Source organism: Saccostrea echinata, unplaced genomic scaffold (assembly GCF_033153115.1).
Source record: "Saccostrea echinata isolate AGI-Se365-2 ecotype Australia unplaced genomic scaffold, CSIRO_AGI_Sech_v1 ptg000008l, whole genome shotgun sequence".
Classification (NCBI taxonomy): Eukaryota; Metazoa; Mollusca; class Bivalvia; order Ostreida; family Ostreidae; genus Saccostrea; species Saccostrea echinata.
Window position 1 is genome coordinate 11,031,724 of NW_026889757.1, and position 22,006 is coordinate 11,053,729.

Below are 22,006 nucleotides of genomic sequence, written 5' to 3' on the forward strand. Positions count from 1 at the left end.
CGAAGCATAACTGTCAACGAACCACTCTCTTCCTGAATTAATTTTACAGATATCATAAGATTTTAGCTTGGCCTCCAAACGACTTATTTAGCACTTTATGATGAGGAACCATCCAATACAGCGAGGAAAATGGATTTCTTACAATTTTTATTTAACGGGTGCTGCATTTAGCGGAAATCAATTAGCTTGTTAGGCTCCTGATAAAATAAATGATCAAGTTTAAAATTAATCTGTCGCTTTATGGGCACTAATAACCAACTATTGCAGGCTTTGTAAAGTAAATGATTGATTATTTTTAATGATGAGCCATTAAAGGAAAGAAGGTCTGTTTAGATGGTATGCTAAATTGATTTCCGTTGTCCTACAAATATGAATAACATAAATTACCGGATATTCCAAGCGCTCTTGTTTATTAGTATACAGGCTCAATACAGATATAAGCTCTGAGCAACAATGTGATCTGTAGCACCAGAGTCTTATCATTAAACTGATTTTCATTAAAACGAAACATAAATGCATTGAAAGTCTTATCATTTAACTGATTTTCATTCAAATATTATATAAATACATTGAAATAAGTTCCTCAATTTGCAGTAAAGTTATATGAATTCTATTCTTGTAAAACAGGATATATAGCGCTAGGAATGTGGATAAATTTTCACCGAGACCATTCTCCGAGGCTCATATCCTATCTGTATGACATGGAACACGTGCACTGGGAGAGGTACTGAGTACATATGAGCGTGCAATCTTCATATCCATTGTCGTAATCTTTCATGATTCCATTCTCCAAAACGCATTTGTCTATGCAATGGTTAAACCGTAACCTGCACTGGGTGCTGCAGATAATATTCTGGATGCCCAAACCATGTGTCTGGCATAGGAAAACAGATAATGACAGCAGAGTAACCAAGACTAATTTATTCTGCAACAGATAAAAGAGAAAATTGATTTAATATAATTATGATACATGTATTTATCTGTTTGAAAAACATGCTATTTCTGTCATCGTCTAATTCAGAAGGCTTTAGAAATATTTTTTATGTTAACCTGGACTAGAATACATTATCAATCAAGAGTGATAAAAATGCCTTATGTTGCTGTCGAAGTAGTATTTATAAGAAAGAGATAAATTAACCCGTCTGTCTGTTTGTCGTTCACCTTTGTCCATTTAAAAGTTTTCAAACCCTAAAATCTTTGGAATGAAATCAGAATTAATAAAGTCAATAAGGTTATTGGGAATAAATAATAGAAATATTAGAATTCTCTGTAAAATTTAGCATCACCAATTTTATCCAAAAATGCATTTTTTATATTAGAAAGAACAGTGACCATCTTTTCTATTATCAAGTCCAATTCTTATCTAAAGCAACATTTAAACAAGAAATGGCAATGTTCTACTTAGTGCATAGGAGGAACTCTGACTTGACTAGCAACTAGAAAGCCTACTATTCACAAATACTTTGAAATTGCAAACTTCACACTGATTTACATTCAGTTTGGGAGTAAAATCTGCATACATGTGAAATTTACACCTGTTAGTAAATAGTGTACGGCTTAGAGTAAAATTTCACCCAAATATTTCACTTGTGGAGACAAGCATGAAATTTGAGACAATTATCTGTCAGATAATACTAGAACTGTTTCTAAAATCATCGTTGGCCATCGCCATTTCCGCCATTTTCAAGATGGCTGCCCACAAACAAAAAGGCGACATTTCTATACTACTTGGACTTACAAACGATCCATTTACTGTAATATTTATCATACTTTGGCTGTTTTGTGATACATTTTGGCTATAACTAAGCTTTGTTAAAGACATCTAAAACATAACATTGTAAAATAAAAGCTGAATGACTTTTCATCAATCAATTCAATTCAGATATACATGCATATATATTTTTTCTATTGTAATTCAGTCAAGATTTGTGTGCACTACTGAAGATGTTAAGAAGAAATTCCAGAACGACACATTTTAGTGTGACATTTATGCACAGATTGCCAAGTAAAAACAGGAAAAGGAAATGGGAAGGTACGATGTATCTGTATGATGCATTTTGGGATGTGAATGCAAAAAACTTTGACCGAATTTCGTGAAATGCAATTGTTATCGGAGGTTCCATATTCCCTCATAAGCAACATGGGAGTCGCAAGATGGGGTTATGAAAACCAGACTGATTTTGTCATGATAAGTCAGAGATGAAAAACGTTGAAAAATGGACACAAATCAAAGAAAAATTTCCAGTCCTACTATAAATTGAATTCAAAGTCTAGATACCACTGTGACAGAAGTCCTAGATAAATGAGTGGGATGAAGGCAAAGACATTTTCCAGAATACAAAGTATTGAAATCCTTACCAAAAAAGATATTGAATTAAATGAAAGAATTGATGTTGCTAAAACAATTGACAGGAAGCTTTGGGAAAAAAGCAATTCAAGGATGCAGAAACAAGATTACAAAGACGTTAGTTCCAAACTAAATATCAGGAGCTTGACAAAGAGGTCGATCATAACTGCAGACAAGAAGAAGAGACTTTATAAATGAGCTTTAGAAAGCTGAGCTGGCAGCCCATAGAGGAGATTTAAAAGATATATAACATCGCATAACATCACAATAACTCTGAAAAAGAGAGGATCTGGTGAAGCCAACCCAGTCAAAAATGTTTATAAAGCTAACAAATAGAGGAACAGCTAAATAAATGAAACAAACATATCAGAGAAGTACTAAATAGATCAAACTCTAGAGGACCAATACAATTTACCTCGAGGAAGTCTTGAATGCAAAAATAGCTGAAAGAAGCGAGAAGGAAGTGACAACAGCTATTAGTGTTAAATCTTATTCAATATGAAAAAAAAAACAGCAGTAGGAATTAACGAAATACTAACTGAGACATTGAGGACAATATATATGATAAGAAAAAGAGGAATAAATGTATAGACTGTTAAATAAAGTATGAAAAGCAGAGAGAATCCCTAATTAGTGGAAGAATGGACTGATTGTATAACTAAACTAGATGCTGTCATGAGACAGTAATACCCGCACTAAGGTGTTTGCCTCTAAATGCACACTCCTTCATATTGGGCTTACCAAGGAAAAAGTCCAAATAATTCTATAATTTACACAGTACATGTATTCGTCAAATCGAGCATAAAATGCTCAGGTGACCATGTGACCCATGAACCTCTTATACGCATTTCATATACTTAATTCATTACCAGTCTGAAATATCAGAATTTAATTAATGTTGTAAATTAGGTTTTAATAAAAAGGGGGGGGGGGGTATAAATTTTTGGCCCATAATTGGAACTTTTTAAATTAAATTTATCTTCTCAACAACAAATAATATTATTTTAGTACAAAGCGTTTTTGATGAATTTATCAAAATGTGCAAACTTTTTTTAGTATTTGATTAGGCAAAAACCTCCTTGAAAAGCCATACCCAATCAATTTATATGTGCCCCCCCCCCCCCCCCAAATACACACACACACAATTTGCCTGTTTTTGGAAATAGGCCTAGATGGCAAAGTTATGTTAAAACATCGTTTGTTATGATAATTTAAAGTTTGTTCTTGTACTGTACATGTATGTGAACACCTTTTTGAAAATTTCTACATCACATTGGGCTTGCGTCACCCTACCAGTACTAGTACTAGTTTTACCATTATCATTTTTAGATTGCACATGCCATGTGACATGGTGCAGTGTTACATGTATATCAGTGGAAATTAATTCATTTTGTGTTTTAATTGGATTATATTTCATGAAGTTGACAGGACCTATGACAGTCGGTAAGTACAAGTTTAAGTATAGATTGGGGTAAAATAAACCAAAATGCAAATGGTTAGGTTAAAGTTTAAAAAGGATCAAAGATCATCGGCAATCTCCTATGCAGAGTTGTCGTTCGTTTCTCTCTCAGACACTGAATGTATGAGCCGATCGTAGAGAGTGGATCATCGATGCCACAATAGACGAATTTCACATTCTGAAGAGTTATCTCCCGTTGTCGAAATTACATTCAGTTACAGGCATAGATCCGGGAATTTTTTTCCGGGGGGGGGGGGGGGGGAGGGGGGTCCACACCTCGGTCCAAAAAAATTCCAGCCCAGAATTTCCTGAGGAGCAAAATAAAAAAAAAACAAACAAACAAACAAAATAAAAACAATGATGGTGGGGTCCATGTTTTTAAAGGGGGAGGGCATCCAAAGTCATTTTTTATTTGCTTCTGTAAATCAGTATATAGTCCTATTTAAATAACTCTGCAAATTCCAGGGGGGGGGGGGGGGGGGGTTCCAATCTCCCTAGCCGCTCCCTGTCCCTGAAATGACAAATGATCATGCGACTCCTAAATAGTAGAAAATTTTTCCATTTGACTAGACATAATTTTGTTTCTTGTGTTATTATGTTATGTACATCTAATGGTTTAAGGTTATGAACCCTTGAGGTCATCCCCACTCTCTTGTTCATAATATGACTACATCAAATTAAATAGAAGTGCATCAATGATAAGATTACTTGACATTTCATTCATGAATTTGGGTCAACCTAGAATTAGGAATGAAAATCATTCAAAGAGATGGACCATTAAACTATTTGTATGTATTCACATTTTTTTTATGTCAAACCAAAGTATTAGACTAGTTTGCATACATGAACAAACTGGGGTCTGGGAAGGGGAAGGGGCAAGGGGAAGGAGTTATCTCTTTACGTCTTAATTAATTGTTGAAAATTCCTAAAATGAATGTTAACCTTAAATCCGACTTGTACGTCTTCATTATTTTTAAGTGGTGGTGTCTCCGTATGAGTGAAAAATTCCCAAGAGGGACATTTAACAACAAACAAACATTAATGACTTAAAAAACACAATATACATGTACATGTTTATTAGTCAATGGATATACTTCTGATCATATCTCTAGTTCTCCCTTGAATCAGAAATGATGATATAAATATTTTAAGAATGATTAAGAGTTGAAAAGGTTGTGCATTTTAAAATTCACTAAGCTCTGTGGTTTAATTAGCTATACCAGTTTAGCTTATTTTGCTACTCAAAGCACCTTGATTAACTATTTTTAATCATACTGTTTTCTGAAATGTGAAGTTTTTTCAACATGGATACAAGTCATACCTTTTCAGCTTCTGAAAACAATTAATGCATGAAAAAAAAACTGCTTTTCAAATACTGTAACTCTTTCCAAGTACTTGTGATCATCAGTTTTTAGCTCACTTGAGTTTTTCTGGTTTTCTGATCACATTTTGTTTGTCATTCATCTGTCCGCCTGTAAACTTTTCACATTTTTGTCTTCTTCACTAGAACCGCCGGGCCAATTTCAACCAACCCAGCCACAAAGCATCTTTGGGTAAAGGGGATTCAAGTTTGTTCAAGTGAAGGGTCACACCCTCTTTCAAGGGGGGATAATCAAGAATTAGTGAAAATTTGGTGGTATCATTTTAAAAAAGTCTTATCAAGAACCACTGACTGGGCCCAAAAAGTTGAAACTTTCTTTACATAGACAGTGTAGCTTCAAATTTGTTAAAATTATGACCCACTGGGGTAGGATGGGGCCACATATGGGGATCCAATGATTTACATAGAAAAATGCAGGGGATTTTTTCCATCATAAATCTTCTTCTCATGAATAGCAAGGGCATTATTGTCGTCCGTTTTCACAAAAGGGACCTAGGGGACATTAAATCTCATTTGTCTGTCAGTCTGTCCGTTTGTCAGTCTGTCCGTCTGTCACAATAAATTTAACCTTGGTCATAACTTCTGAATAATAAGAGATAGGGATTTCATATTTCACATGTACATTACCTACAAGAACTTTCTAAACATACCATGATTTTTGAACCCATGACCTTGACCTTGAAGTTTGACCTACTTTTCAAAAAATTTAACATTATTTCAAATGATCATTTTGAAAGAGAAAAGATAGGGCGTTCATATTATACATGTATATTACCTGTGACAAGACCTTTCTAAATATATCATGACTTTTGACTCTGTGACATTGACCTTGAAGTTTAACCTACTTTTCAAAAATGTTATATTTCCTTATAACTTTTGATTGAGAAGAGATAGGACTTTTATATTTGACATGTACATTACCTGTAACAATATGTTTCCAAGCATGCTATGATTTTTTACCCCTTGACCTTGATGTTTTACCAATTTTCAAAAATTTTAACTTTGGTGATTACTTTTGAATGACATATGATAGGGCGTGCATATTTGAAACAATATGTCATAAATAATGGCATCCCATCCACTAGGACACGGAAAGCAGGGGACCACAATTCTTTGAATTTGCTTGTTAGTCATTTTGATATGGAAACATCCTCATATAGTGTAGATTCAAGTTTTTTATGCCCTGCCATGAATATGGCCGAGGCATATAGTGTTTGTCATGTCCGACTTCAATAAAACGTCATATGCTGATACATACTGATGTAAGCTTTTCAACTGCATCAAAATTTTTGACCTTGAATTTTCCTTTGACCTTGACCTTACTTTTCTTAAATTAGTGTCTAGATCAGTTTTGAATAAACAATTCAAGATATATTTATCAAACTTCATATGCTGATATAATTATACTGCTGAGAGATATCAATTGCATCAACTTTTTTGACCTTGACTTTTCCTTTGACCTTGACCTCACTTTTTTAAATTAGTGTTTAGGCCAAACAAAAAAATATGTGTGGTTCCGGTTACACTTCCAAAAAAAATTAGGGTAGGTAGGTAGGAATTTTTATTTTTTTTTTTATTTTTTTTTTATTTTTTTTTTTAACAAAATGATTTTCTTAATTTTTTTTTCTAAATAGTACCTATCACTGCTTTGCAAATGGCATTTAGATGTGGTGTGATAATATACTAGTCAATATTGGTAGGGGACACCTGCATGCTAGCTTGCTTTGGATTTAACACTATTAAACACTTGCACTATGTTTTGCAAGGAGGCCGTCATTGCTGAAACTAAAACTTAAACTGGAGCCATTGATGGAAATTGGGGGAAATTCCGGAAAAATATGAAAATTGCCAAAAAAAAGCTTAGGGTCGGGGGTATAAAATAGGGAAGGTCGGGTAACCCGAACCACACATATTTTTTTATTTGGCCTTATCTACATTTTAAATAAACCATTTCTGATATTTTTGTTGAACTTCTATGCTAATAGTAAATACATACTGATATAAGTTTTTCAACTGCATCAACATTTTGACCTCAACCTTTCCGTTGACCTTGACCTCTCTTTTCTCAAATAAGTGTTAAGCTCAGTTTTAAATAAATCATTCAAGATATTTTTATCAAACCTAATAGTAATATGCTGATATGTATTAGTGAGAGCTCTTCCACTGCATCAAAAACTTGAAAATGAAAATTCCGAAACCTTACTGCACATCAACATGACACCACCAACCATCTCCCAAAAGACGATTAGGCTACTGTGTAAAATGTAAGAGGAGTTCTGGGAACCAGGGTTTTTTTGCATAAAAAACGTCATATTTCAACCCCCATTTGACCCCCAGGGTGAAAATGAAAATTCCAAAACCTTACTGCACATCTATAGGACACCACCAACCACCTCCCAGAAGACGATTAGGCTACTGTGTAAAATGTAAGAGGAGTTCTGGGAACCAGGGGCTTTTTGCTTAAAAAACGTCATTTTTTGACCCCCATTTGACCCCCAGGGTGAAAATGAAAATTCCGAAACCTTACTGCACATCTGCAGGACACCACTAACCATCCCCCAAAAGATGATTAGGCTACTGTGTAAAATGTAAGAGGAGTTCAGGGAACCAGGGGCTTTTTGCATAAAAAACGTCATTTTTCAACCCCCATTTGACCCCCAGGGTGAAAATGAAAATTCCGAAACCTTACTGCACATCTACAGGACACCACCAACCATCTCCCAAAAGACGATTAGGCTACTGTGTAAAATGTAAGAGGAGTTCAGGGAACCAGGGGCTTTTTGCATAAAAAACGTCATTTTTTGACCCCCATTTGACCCCCAGGGTGAAAATGAAAATTCCGAAACCTTACTGCACATCTACAGGACACCACCAACCATATCCCAAAAGATGATTAGGCTACTGTGTAAAATGTAAGAGGAGTTCAGGGAACCAGGGGCTTTTTGCATAAAAAACGTCATTTTTTGACCCCCATTTGACCCCCAGGGTGAAAATGAAAATTTCGAAACCTTACTGCACATCTACAGGACACCACCAACCATCTCCCAAAAGACGATTAGGCTACTGTGTAAAATGTAAGAGGAGTTCAGGGAACCAGGGGCTTTTTGCATAAAAAACGTCATTTTTTGACCCCCATTTGACCCCCAGGGTGAAAATGAAAATTTCGAAACCTTACTGCACATCTACATGACACCACCAACCATCTCCCAAAAGATGATTAGGCTACTGTGTAAAATGTAAGAGGAGTTCAGGGAACCAGGGGCTTTTTGCATAAAAAACGTCATTTTTCGACCCCCATTTGACCCCCAGGGTGAACATGAAAATTCCGAAACTTTACTGCACATCTACATGACACCACCAAACACCTCCCAAAAGATGATTAGGCTACTGTGTAAAATGTAAGAGGAGTTCAGGGAACCAGGGGCTTTTTGCATAAAAAACATCATTTTTCGACCCCCATTTGACCCCCAGGGTGAACATGAAAATTCCGAAACTTTACTGCACATCTACATGACACCACCAAACACCTCCCAAAAGATGATTAGGCTACTGTGTAAAATGTAAGAGGAGTTTGAGAAATAAGAGTGTGACAGACGGACGGACGGACGGACGGACGGACGGACGGACAGACGGACGGACGGACGGACGGACAGACATGAGTAACAACAATATACCCGAACTTTCTTTAGAAAGTGCGGGTATAATAAACCAAAGAAGGGAGATCTTAATCTCTGCAAATAGTGGAGAAGTCTCATATTGCTTTTTGTACCAAGCAAGATATCTGTATGCTGCTTGCTTAAGATTCTAAATAGTGTTATTTTGAATAGATTAAATGAGGCAATTGCAATAGACAAAGTATTAAGAGTCGATGGAACCAGATTTAGATTGATTAGAATTTGCACAGACCAGAAAGCTGCACCACTCATTCTTTTGAGCAATATGCAAAATGTAGAATGGCAATAATCACTTTACATCAACTTCAACGATTTTGAGAAAGCGTTTGGTATCATCAAAGCAGGGAGTTTTAGGGGAACTATTAAGACATTATGGAATCCCTGTTAAGATCGACAACATAAAAAAAAAAACACTGTACGATGTCAAGAGTACAAATAATTCATAAAATAACATTGATTAATAGAATCATTTATTGAGTTATTTACTGTAAAAATTGGAGTAAAACAATGTTGCCCCAATTCTTGAAAGTTGTCACCTGGGTAATAAGAGCCCTTCACAAAAGTGCAAGAGGAATTCAGTTCCCTTCGGTTATAGAGAATATACGATATAGATTTTGAAGAAGAAACTTTCATTTTTATCTCACACTCTAACAGGCATAAGAGACAGGATACAACAGATGAAGCATGGAAAAAGAAGCTCAGGATCTATACCAAGAAAAAATGAGAGACCTGACCAAAAGTGTAGGAATTGTAACATTCGAAAAAGATGATATAGATGAGGTCAATCGTTTTTAAATTTCTCATCTTAGTAGTATCACAAACAAAACAGGGGAACTGACGTAAACATTTAAAATACAGCAAAGGATGCAGCGATGACCACCATTGAATTTTACAGAAGCGTCAGAGAATGCCAAAATTTGAATATTCAGGACCAACATGAAATCCCTTTGATATCGTCAATAAACATTATTTTATGGAAACTTCTGAGACATTATGAAATCACAGTTTAGATCGACATCATGATAAAGACATTGTACAAAAAAATGTACGAAGTCAAAAGTACAAATAATACATAAAAGAACTCTGAATAATAGAATCATTTATTGTAAAACTGAAAAACTGAGGTTTCACAATGGTCCACTATTAACAACACTATACCTGATAGTTGTCGACTGGGTATTTACAAAAGTGCAAGAGGAATTTATAATTTGATCCTCTTCGGTTAGAAAATACAATGTACAATGACTTAGACTTTGCAGAAGATCTTACACTGTAACAGACATGAGAGACAAGATAAAACATCTGAAAAGGAAAAAACGAGGCTTAAGACGAGAGTTATCACCAAGAAAGGAGGAAATGTAACATTTGAAGAAGATGACATAGAAGAAGACAATTTTCTTATCTTGTTAGTAATAAAACAGGTGAACTGATGTAAATATTTAAGTTTACGTAAGGATAAGAATCCAGGATTTTGCAATGCTAAGATCTTAGAAGTCTGCAGCAACCTCACAGAAGGCCAAAATTAGAATATTCTACACCAACATGAAATTCGTCTTTCTTGGCATCTTTACTTTAAACAGGGTTCTCTTGATAGTACTTCTGTTCTCAAGGGCAGCTCTTTATGAGTATATATCAACGATCTGTCTTGGATGCAGAGCATACATGGAGGCAGCCGATATAAAGGCGTAAATTTTACCTTCTCCTTTAAACTAAAACATGAAAAAATGGCGGAGTTTGGGTCCCATACGGAACAGCCTCATGCCAAGAAGTACTTGAATAGGTTAAGAATTACTTGTTTGGTTAACTGTAAATACTTCGGGTAGAATTACCATCTACTGCTCTATGTAGCTGTAACTACTCTTAAAATTTGGTCTTATGAGTACTATAAAACAGCAATAACCTATACTTTAGCGCAATCTCACTGGATATATACATGTAAGTGTAATAACACTTATTTATCCAAGTTGATTGAATATGTCAAAGATTTATAAAATGTTTGACCAAAAAAAAAATTAAAATGCTTTATATGCAATAAAAGAAATAGGCTAAGCGCAATTTTGAAAATGGCCGAATTTTGAATGACCAACGATATTTTCTATTCAGGTACTTGACAAGGAACCTCCATGCCAAATGTGGTGCTTGCATGTCTCACCAAATGAACTATTTTTTCAACTATTCGCTCCACTGAAAGGAGAGCATGTGAACGGGGCTAAGATGAATCAACAATTTCAAGAATATAAATTTATAGATTGAAAAGCTTTGAAGAACACTACGCATTTAATTATTTATTCCATGGAGACTTACTAGATATCTGAAAATTGAAAATTCTTATTTTACAAAATTGTTACTTCTTATTTCACAAAATCTTTAAATTTCTACAGCTAATACTGTGCAGAACTGCAATGCATGTACATGCACTTCAATTGTTTCCTCAAATATTCAAAACATTCCCCAAGGGGCGTAATAAAAAGTCAAGAAATTAGTATCACCGGAAACCTCTTACTGGAATGACTTGGTCAATATTAAATCATCATGAAGGTTGGAGCCATTTTCACTAGGGGATAGACATATGCCACGGATTTAAAATTCTCAAACGCAGATCATGAATTCTTAATTTCGAAATTAATCAGGTGATTACTTCTGTGCAATATATTACCAAGGGCTCAGGAAAAAGGAGGATAGAAATCGTTCTCTTGAGATTATGAATTGTCATCTGTAATATAGCTAAATTATGTAGAACATTAACACTCAAGAATACAGACTACCGATGAGGCTTTGTTGAAGGACCAGTTGATATATAACAAAGGTTTTAAGGATATGAAAGAAAAAAATGTCTCTCTTGAGAGACTAATATTAGTTATTCAATAGGTCATTTATTCGAACAAAAAATGTCATATAACCTCGAAATCTCCTCCAATTTATTAAAATGTTTATTTTTTAACCTTAAAGTCAGATTAGTTTCTTCTTTGGGCAGCGTTCCATTATATCTATACACTGTACATTTATGAGGTAAAATGGCTTTTGGTTTGACACGGCTCTCTCCTTTACTGTTAATAAGCTAATGGTAACATATTTGTGACTGTAAGAACGAACAAGTATGTATGTGAAATATTAGATAGAATTTTAAAAAATCAATCGTAGAAATATTTATATCAACATTCAATTTATCAGGGACTATTTCTCTTGCCCCGTAAATATGAAGGAGTCCTCTAAAAACTAACTAATTTTGTATCGAAATCAAGATTGTGTTTGAGAATTCAGTGAAATTATCTTTCGAACTTTACCTTACTTTTTATGTCAAAGTCTCTGTGAAATCTGAGAAGAAATCCGGCAAGATTTTTCTTAATTGGAACTTTAACCTATCAAAATCCTTACGGATAAATCATCTGGTTTTCTCAACACAAATGTTTTTGTTTTGTAGTGAAAAATTTTACACGAAGCATTACATTTATCGTACGTACAATTCGTATGACGTCGCTTGGAGGCTATTATTTCGAATCAACTGATAAATGCTTTCTGTATTGATACTGACAATTTTCTGCGCCTCTGGCGTTAAAGTACGGTTAAACCGAGGGCATCTAGCTGCAATAATGTAGCCCTCTCCGATTTTTTTTTATCTGATTTTTTCTGGAGAGGGCTACAATTCCACAGCATCTCTGTAATGGTGCAAATATATTTTTTAAATACGGGCGACTGCAGGCAAAATAAATTGTTTTTACATTCAACTTACTTCTAAAAAGGCGAAATTTTTATTCACTGTCAACAACATAGCCCGTTAAACGCGAAAACCAGATAAAATAAATCTGCTTGTTTACCAGTCACTCTCATCAGAAGCCATGACAGTTCTCGCGTGATGCACTGAGACTTGCGCTTGAAAATTATAAATTACTTTGTAAAGTAGATTTTCGGGGTTACTAAATGATTATGCTGTATGGCATCATTAAATATTTATAAATAAAACTATTCCATGTGACATTTTTTCGTAAACAGCGATATTTATGACTAAAATAAGATAATTCATACAGAGATCCGCTCCCTAGAGATCCCTTGTCTCATTGGCTGTCCCAAAATAAAATCGATCAAGGTCAGTAAACATGGCGGATAAATTCAAGTTGTGATGTTGACATACACGAAAAATAACCGATATATGGATTGTTCTGTGTATGTTTGGATTGATTTATGTTTTGCATAACTACATTTTTGGAGTTCAGGTAAGAAATGTCAATTAAATAGCCATTTACTGATAATTTAAGCCGAAATTCGTGCGGGAGTGAATCACTCCCGCACTTGCACCATTACAGAGATCTTTAGGAGTTGTAGCCCTCTCCCCAAAAAAAAAAAAAAAAAAAAAAAAAAAAAGGGAGAGGGCTACATTATTGCAGCTAGAGGGCATCCAAAGATAGTAATTGACCAATCCATTATTTCTTGTCCACCTCCGTTCACTTAGTCTAGATCTAGTATTATGAATTCAACAACATCTAGCAACCAATCACCGTCCTATATCTATCCCCTACCCATTATCCACTATCATATGACATTATACATGTATAATATATATGCTTGCTCTGTTTGGTTACGTCTTGCTTTGCATTGCTACATGCAAGTAATTGTCATAAAACACACCATCGTCGGATACCCACGGGTGATCTCGTCTTTTACGTGAGGAGTAGTAGACGAGATCACCCATGGGTATCCGACGATGAAAAAACACCACCGCAACACAATGCAACTATGGTTATCGTATCATTATTTGGCACTGTACACTTCCTTTTACTTAACATTTGCAGATCCTCAGGCCAAAATAAAAAAATATCTTTGTTTCCCCTAACGCAACCGACCCAAATGAAACGCGCCGACTGGAAAGTTTTTTTTCATAAGATTATTCCAATATTTTTTTTTTTTATATTTATTACCTTTTATAAAAAGAATTCCATCAAAATCCGTTTTTATCAGAACGACTGATTTTATTCTTTGATTGTCAAGCGTTTGTTGGAAACAAAATGGGGCTCACAATATGTGGTCACGGAGGGTTAGTTCGTGTTTTAAAGGAAAGACGACGTATCAACCTTATGCCTTTAGCATATAAGAATCCTACACTCTTGAAATACTTTGTTAATAAAATAAATAATATATAATGATCTATTAAAGGTGTTTTGGTTGTATTTACTTACCTATCTTAAAATTAAGGTACGTATAGAGAGCATGCTTAAACCCGTAGGCCCTCCTCATGATACCCCTCATGAGCAAACAAGGGGCCCACCTTGTAAACACACCAATTTTACTGCGTTTTATTTAGTTTGAGCTTTGATCTAATAAACAATTGCAAGTCATCAATATTCCTATATTTACAATATGGTACAAAAGGAGATGTAATTATGTCTGCATATTTCATCCTAATGATGAATAGAATTCAAACGTCCCTTCTCCATGCCTTTTATTCATGTGTTAAACCTCATGACTTTGACGTTGTGTGTGGCATTTTACCATTTTTACATATGGTTTGTCTCAATTTAATATCGTTAACATACTTTTTCAAAATAGATTTGAAATTATGATACAAGCTCTCTGAGGCGTCCGTGTATTTTTCTTCAAGGCCCTTGAAGATTGGTTGTTTCTTTGATTTGAATTCCTTTGATAATTGTTGGGACAACAACATTCATTTTAACATTTCTCTAGTGAATGGGTCCAAATTTAGAGTTGTACGCGGCACTTTAGGCCACTGAGCTGTGATGGATCTTTTTTGTGCCACTATCTACTGCGACATTAGACATTTTTTTTTTGGTCTCATTTGAAGAACAGGTCTCATCGTCCCGCACTGGGATTTGAACCTGCAACTTAGAAATAGCTCCTTACTTCGAGACTCCAAAAGGAAATGCTCTAGAACCACTGCATATTTTGAAGCCCTGAAAAACTACATATATACTCTGATATTCAGTCTTTGCGTGCCCGAGAATCTTTTAAACAGATGTATTCAATCTCAACAAATTTACTCTAGTATGAGATATTACACAAGTTCGATTGAATAATAGCTGTGAATAAATTTACCTTAAATGTTGAATCTAAACGGCATTTGTATGGTATTCTAGCTGTTTACAAATCGCTTCCTTTTCTAAGGTATCATTCCATCCAATTTTAAGAATGTATTTTCAAATCTGCTGTCAAAAAAAAAATTATTTGCCTACCTACCTACCCAACTTGAGATTTTTGGGTCGGGTTAGGGGAAACAAAGATATTTTTAATGATAGCCTCAGGATATTTTTCCTTATTCTGATGTTGTTACACTGCACTGAGCTGTGTGTTCTGTATTGATATCGTATACCACTGAGACCAATTTTAACTTTTAGATTTTAAGAGGTTCGGAAGTCAATACTATACGAGTAGGAGCTGCCATTTCTAACGTCAAAGCAAGTGCCACTCCACCAGAAGGAACCATGTATATAGTAAGCTTTATTTTTAATCCCCCGCCCCCACCCCCACCCCCCAAAAACTTGTTCTAATTTGCATTATTTAAAAAGGCTTCCAACAGCTAGATGTGCAAGATTTTATTTATGAAATCAGTAAATCTACAGTTTTTTTTAACATTCTTTGAGTTTGTCGTGTAGTTGATGGTCGATGGACTTACAAGTGCATTTCAGTTGCAGAATTTTAAACATACGTTGGTTAGATCTAATACTGAATATTAAATTTTCAACTTAATTTGCTGTATGAAAAATTTTGGTCTCAATATTTTGCAATATGTTTTTCTTTTTTACAATTAGAAATAAAAGTCTGTATTTCTTGAAGAGCAGAGTTCTTTTGAGATCATATGAATAAATATGTTTTTCAAAAAAGCGGATATCTGAAACATCCGCAAACATTCATTTTTGCTATATTATTTTAGAAATTTTCAGAACATCCTATTGCGAGGAAGAAAGTTTTTTAATTCTATCTATTAATTACGATACGAATATGTAAAGTGGAAAAAATTAAATCATTATCATAGTTTAAGTAAGCAACACAATAAATAAAATAAGTAAACGCTTACCATTTTCTTTCCGATTTCGTTTCCTCAGAAGAAAGCACCAATCTGATAGAAGCGCGAACCTGACACTGAATTTATTTATTTCATATTCCAAAGCAGACGCAGGTTTGTCAACGTGAATTATCATAATAACATTTCCAGTTCCCCAGAGCCCCGTTCATATTTCCCAAGATGTGATGTGGCTTGGTTCGATTGTAAATTTTCCGTCCTTATATTTCTATTCGTCACTAGTCGTATATTGCGTGCTGGGCATTCCCTATGTTGATTTCTTGTGTAGTAAATAATCTTTAGAATGTCATCTTGCCATTCTTTTTGGAGATCCTTAGACAATCTGTTGGGTCAGATGTCTTTAGCCATAAGTCTTTCTGTCAATAGTTTTGCTTTTGTAAAAGCAATAAGATTCTTCTTTCTTAAATAGTATATTTTAGTTTGTTTAATCAATTAAAAAAAGAATTCTTCCTAACATAAATTTTAAACAATGCAGACATGTAACTTAAAGACGTACCCTCGTACGTATGTATATTGTACAAAACGGATTAAGAAACAGCAAAAACTTCTTTGTTTTTGTATATATATACATGTACATTATACATTTGCCTCAATGCAAAAAAAACAAAAACAAAACAAAACAAACAAACAAAAAACAAAAAACAAAAAAAAAAAACAAAAACAAAAAAACAAAAAAAACAAAAAAAAAACCCAGATCTGATCGTTTCGTTAATTGTAAAGTAAAAATGAAGCATATTTCTAATAGTCTGGAGCATGTGGCCCTAAAAAAGCGTAAATTTGTTAATAGAATTTGTAATTATATTTTACAATTAATGCAGATTACTTGGGATTATTGTGTACAAATGAACTCTTCCATATATTCAATATCATTGTATTTCTCTTGGGAGAAGGGATAATGAGAATTTTCATTAATTATTTTGATAATTGAAATGTTATCAACGTCACCCTCAGCATCGTTCTCAGAGGGAATTTAAATTTAGATAATAATTAAAATAGACAAAGATAAATAAACACTTCTGTTAATAGGTATTATTTATCTACAGAAGAGGAAAATCACATCACTAATTAACTATTTAAAACCTTTTTTCGTAAACTTATAAGTTTATTAATTATAGCCCTGCCAATTGATTAAATGCGACGAAAATTCCAAGATTAATTTGTTATATCCCTCGTCAACTTGATTTTATTCGAAGATATTTGTTATTGTATTTTAAATATAAAATGATTGGATACAAATTCTTTCAACATAGTGAGTAGTTTCCTTGTATATAAGTATAAATAATTTATGCATTATAATGACACGTGTTCTGGCTATTGATACTATTTATATAATAGTGTACTGTTAGGATTTGACACATCCCCAACAAAAATTTACTATAGTTAATTAACTATAGTAAAAACTTTGATACTTTGATTTACTATGAAACTTTACTCTGGAACTTTTTTTTGAGATTTGAAAACTTAAAATCTCTTGAATTCGATAACAGTGATGTAAAATTTGGAAATAATATGTGAATATTCAAATATAGTTCCATTTAATATAAAATATGTGAATGTATGAATTGAAGAGCAAAAAGTATAACATTCTGAAATCCATAGTAAAAATACTTTGATTTACTATAGTAAAAAAAAACTTTGATACTGTAGTAAACTATAGTTAACTATAATATTTTTTTGTTAGGGATATGGTGCACGAGCGGGATGCCATGATAACGCGCTCAATATACACAGAGACCGTGATTAGCGCTACTTGTTTACGGGGGGGGGGGGGGGATTTGTTGGAAATTAGTTGATACTGAAAACAATTTTATGCGTATTACGACAGCGTTTTATATTTTTGGTAAAATGTTTTATATAATAATCCCCCTCAAAACTTTAATTCTAGTTCTTATGTGAAAGAAAGAAACAAACGGAAAGAACTATAAATGTAGAAAGCTTAACAGAACAACAAAATGCCCCTGTTCATGTATCGTGTCAGATTACTTTAAGATATTGATTCTAATAAAAGCCTAAAAAACATATTTCAAATGAATTGCAGTTGTAAGAATTACAATACAAACTTAAAATAATCTTACCATTATCCCTTCTTTAAGCAGAATCCCTATCTTTGTTTACCACTCATAATAAATGTTAATAAATAAATCCAAACCGTTCCATAGTTACATGCATCCTCCACACACTTGAATCAGGGCATTCTTTTGGGAAATTTAGAGAAGAGACCTTTATACAATTTCTGAATCAAATCTACGATGACCTTGACCCTTGAAATATGACCTTAAATCAAGATAACTACAAACCAAATTTAGCAGGGCGTCACATTAGTTTTTGGGCATCTTGAAAAAGCAAAAAGGTTAAACGAAAAGACTTAAAAACGATTAGATATGGAAATAGATTGCCATAACAGTAACAAATTCAAGTAGAGATGATACGAGTCACTAGACGTCAAATCAATTTATCATATAATGACTCATATCATTTATTAAATAATACTCACTAAAAGCTTTTATGTGTACAATACAAATTATAAAACTACGAAAAATTCTTAAAAACAGGTTCAAGCATTGGAATATTACTCCACTCTTAAGAAATCCAGTCCGTCCGGGAAATAATCCCAAAGGTTAACAAGCTGACCAGGAGAATTGAAAATGACTTTAACATTTAATCCCCCCCCCCCCCGTCCCGACAGTGTAAAAGAAACGCAAGTATTTGTAGCAACTTTCTGGGTATCTTTCTTATATTGGTAGCAAGTATTCATTGTTAGTATCGAGTATTACATGTAGTAATACTCGATCAAACACTGACTGGATTCATTTGATCGAGTATATTCGAATAACAAGTAAATATATCAAGTAACTAAGTATATCGAGTACTCATTTTGAAAAAAAAAATCACTCCTGTATCGAGAATTCGAATAACCTGCCCAGTATAAATTGTATTGAGAGTTAGGATAACTCTGTCAAAACTCAAATTTAAGACGATTTTTAGGAATACCTGGTCAATGGAGCAAATACTCAGTAATCAGCTATGATTACGAAATTATAATATATTATTGTAAACATTGTAAGTTTTGGTTTTTAATCAAATATTAAAAGCCACCAATATTCGCCCTTTTATTACCGTCTTCCTTGGAAGACGGTGTACAGAGTTGAAGTATCTTACAGTCTTCGGACTATGCACTTCCTCTCTTTTGTGATTGGTAGAAATTGCATGATGAGAAAATTTTCAATTATTTTATTGGTTGAAATGCTTTTCAAGGCAAGGGAGATAATTTTCTGATGATCTAATTTTCTTACGACTTAATTTTTCAAGATTTTCAGTCATAAAAAAATATGACAAAACGAACAGTGGAAATTGGCAGTAATTAATTCGAAATAACATGCTAGTTTTTTAATAGCAATTACCAAAAAAAAAAAGTTTCTATATTTTCATTGTTAACAGAATTGAGTCGCCCGCGTGGCGCAGTGGTTAGAGGGGCTGCTCTAGAGTCGCGAAGTAAGAAGTTGATCCTTACGTCGCGGGCTCAAATCCCACTGTGGGACGTGGAGACCGCTCCTTCGGATGAGACCGTATAAACCGAGGTCCCGTGTCGCAGTAGGTGCTGGCACGAAAAAGATCCCTCACTGCTCAATGGCCGTAAGTGCCGAGTATAGGACAAAATTTGCAGCTGTCCACCGGCAAGTGGTGGTGTCTCCATATGAGTGAAAAATTCTCGAGAGGGACGTTAAACAACATACAAACAAACAGAATTGATCTTTATTGCATGCAAGCTTTACAGTTTGTATGTATTCTTTTTCCCTTTGTTTTGCACAGTCTTTCTAATCTCGGCCGCAATCGGCACACCTCGGGCGATTCGCACCTCATCTACATATCACAAAGGTGAAGGAATCAGCACAGGTTTGCCGAATGATCTCGGCAGCAGAGTCGAAGTTTACAGAGACAGCAGCCGCGCCGTGCATCTGTTAACCTTTCACTTGGTAGGGCTTATGTCAGAAAAAAAAATGAAGAAATACAAAGCCAAGAAATTTTCAAGACTTATACGGCCTGATGGGTTTAGGTCAATTTACTGTTTAAGGTTGTTGCTAAAGACGGTGAGCTTTTTGAAAAAGCTCCACTTGTTTTGTACATAGACCACACTTTCATACTTTCATATTTCTTCGTACTGGGTGTTGGAGAAAATACCATTAGACAATAACATCACAAACCTTCCTTTGCTTGCTTTAACTGTAAAGCTGTATCATCCTGAGAGACATCGGAGATCAAACTAGCTCAAATTTTGACACGGTTTTTGGTATTTACCAGCTATGGTTTTGAAGAGCTTCCATCAAGACAATTTCCATCAAGACAATAACCGAAAAAAAAAAATAATATTCAATCAAACCATTTAGGTTAAATTGTATCCAGATGTTTTCTGTCTCCCAATAGTACTAAATAATGTCAAATAAATGAATGGATCTGTTGACTGTTTAAGTGATTTTATAAAACGCAGAGAACCTGATGCCATTTTTTTAAGTAATCAGCATTAAAACATGTTGTTATCGGTATTGAATAATATCATTACACTCGGAAAAAAAAAGATTATTGTCAAAATCAATCATATTTTCAGAGTAATACTGGTATAGTGGTATCTATTTTTAATCATGCACTTGTACTAATGTAGTGCCAAATTTGTAATATTTTGTGTACAATTCTTCAAATAAACTTTACAATAAAAAAAAGAGTTTTAAAAAAGTAAAAGTTGGGTGGTGAATGTTTTAAAATATGATTACATGTACATGTACAATTCACACAATTATTGGCTAAGGAACTAACAAACCTTTTCTAATAACTAATGAAGCAGAAGCATATCAAACTTGATATTTTTCATATGATCGAGTGCGAGAGTTGCAATTTCAGGATTGTGAATTTTTTTTTGTAGGAAAATTTCCCCAAGTCTCTAAAGACACCATTTAAAAGAAATTTACAACTCGGCACTACGTAAGTTTTGTATGCGATCGAGAGGAGACGTTGCATGTGATATTTCGCTAAATTAACAACGATAAAAAGGACAGGCAACTAGGTCCCATTAAATCTTCCTGATTTTCAGCAATCAAAGGTTATTTCCTTGTCGGATCATTCCAGGATTTTGCCATTGTCCGGTCAGATGGTACATGTACCTGATGCTGCGCAGAAAAATATTGTTTAGTGATTCGTCATCATAATAGATTTTTTTTTTGAGTATGATGTTTAAGTTTTTTAAAGACTAGACAATATATCTTAATTGAATTCATGTCTTGTCGTTAGTTTATCAATAATTAAGTACTTCAATTGAAGATAATTACTTACGTGAAAATATCGAGTTAAATGTAACAGTCTGTATAGTTAAGATGGACAGAGCCATCGATTTTTTTCAAATTAGGAGTTGTCCAGCCGTCTTGATTACATCGTTTATTAATTATACGTTATCTGTATCTGTTCATTAGCGTGCAAGAGACAAAAAATGAAGCACTTCATTGTTGCAAACTAAATTCATCTTCATGTTGGTCATGAAAAATAAATTTTTATATTCATAAAATTACATTCAACGATCACGCAAATTCTTTTTTTTTAACAATTTCAAAGTTAATCTTCTCCATTAGAGTCTGTATCATTTCAACGATAAGAAAGGTTGCGATACCTATGAGATATTGAAGTGAACCCAGTATTCTGTGTATACGGACAATCTTTTGTTTCAAGAAAATATTTAATTTTTTAGTGATTAAATTTAAAGATTAAAATATTTAAAGCGGTACGCGTCTTTTCTCCTTTACCATATCCTTGAATTAGCCTTAATGAGAATGAAGTGACAAATTTTCCCCAGACGAAACGACATTTCTTCTGGACTACATAATGTGGCAGGAAATATATCTACGTGTAAAAACAAAATGACAGTTTGATATTGCCTCCAGAACTTTTCTTTTTTCTCTCACGAAATTTTTCAATCAGATGACGTGCAATATACCACTGTCATTAGCCATTTGAGCTGTGTGTTGATCATAGTTGAACTGCGGAAGAATGGAAAGTGAATAGCGATGTAACTCAAGCAGATTTTTCCGTTAAAAAAATCTTCTTTGATTCAGACAGGCTTTAATTAGTTTTG

The 22,006-nt window shown here is 34.0% G+C and overlaps 1 long non-coding RNA gene across 1 annotated transcript; it reads right to left on the reverse strand.

The window, feature by feature from the left end:
* Positions 1-393: 393 nt before the first annotated feature.
* Positions 394-16,031, reverse strand: LOC133181422 (uncharacterized). The gene is made up of 2 exons (XR_009720471.1): positions 15,886-16,031; positions 394-925 (listed from the first exon to the last, which is right to left on the reverse strand). It is a non-coding gene; the product is annotated as an uncharacterized LOC133181422 (long non-coding RNA).
* Positions 16,032-22,006: the final 5,975 nt, after the last annotated feature.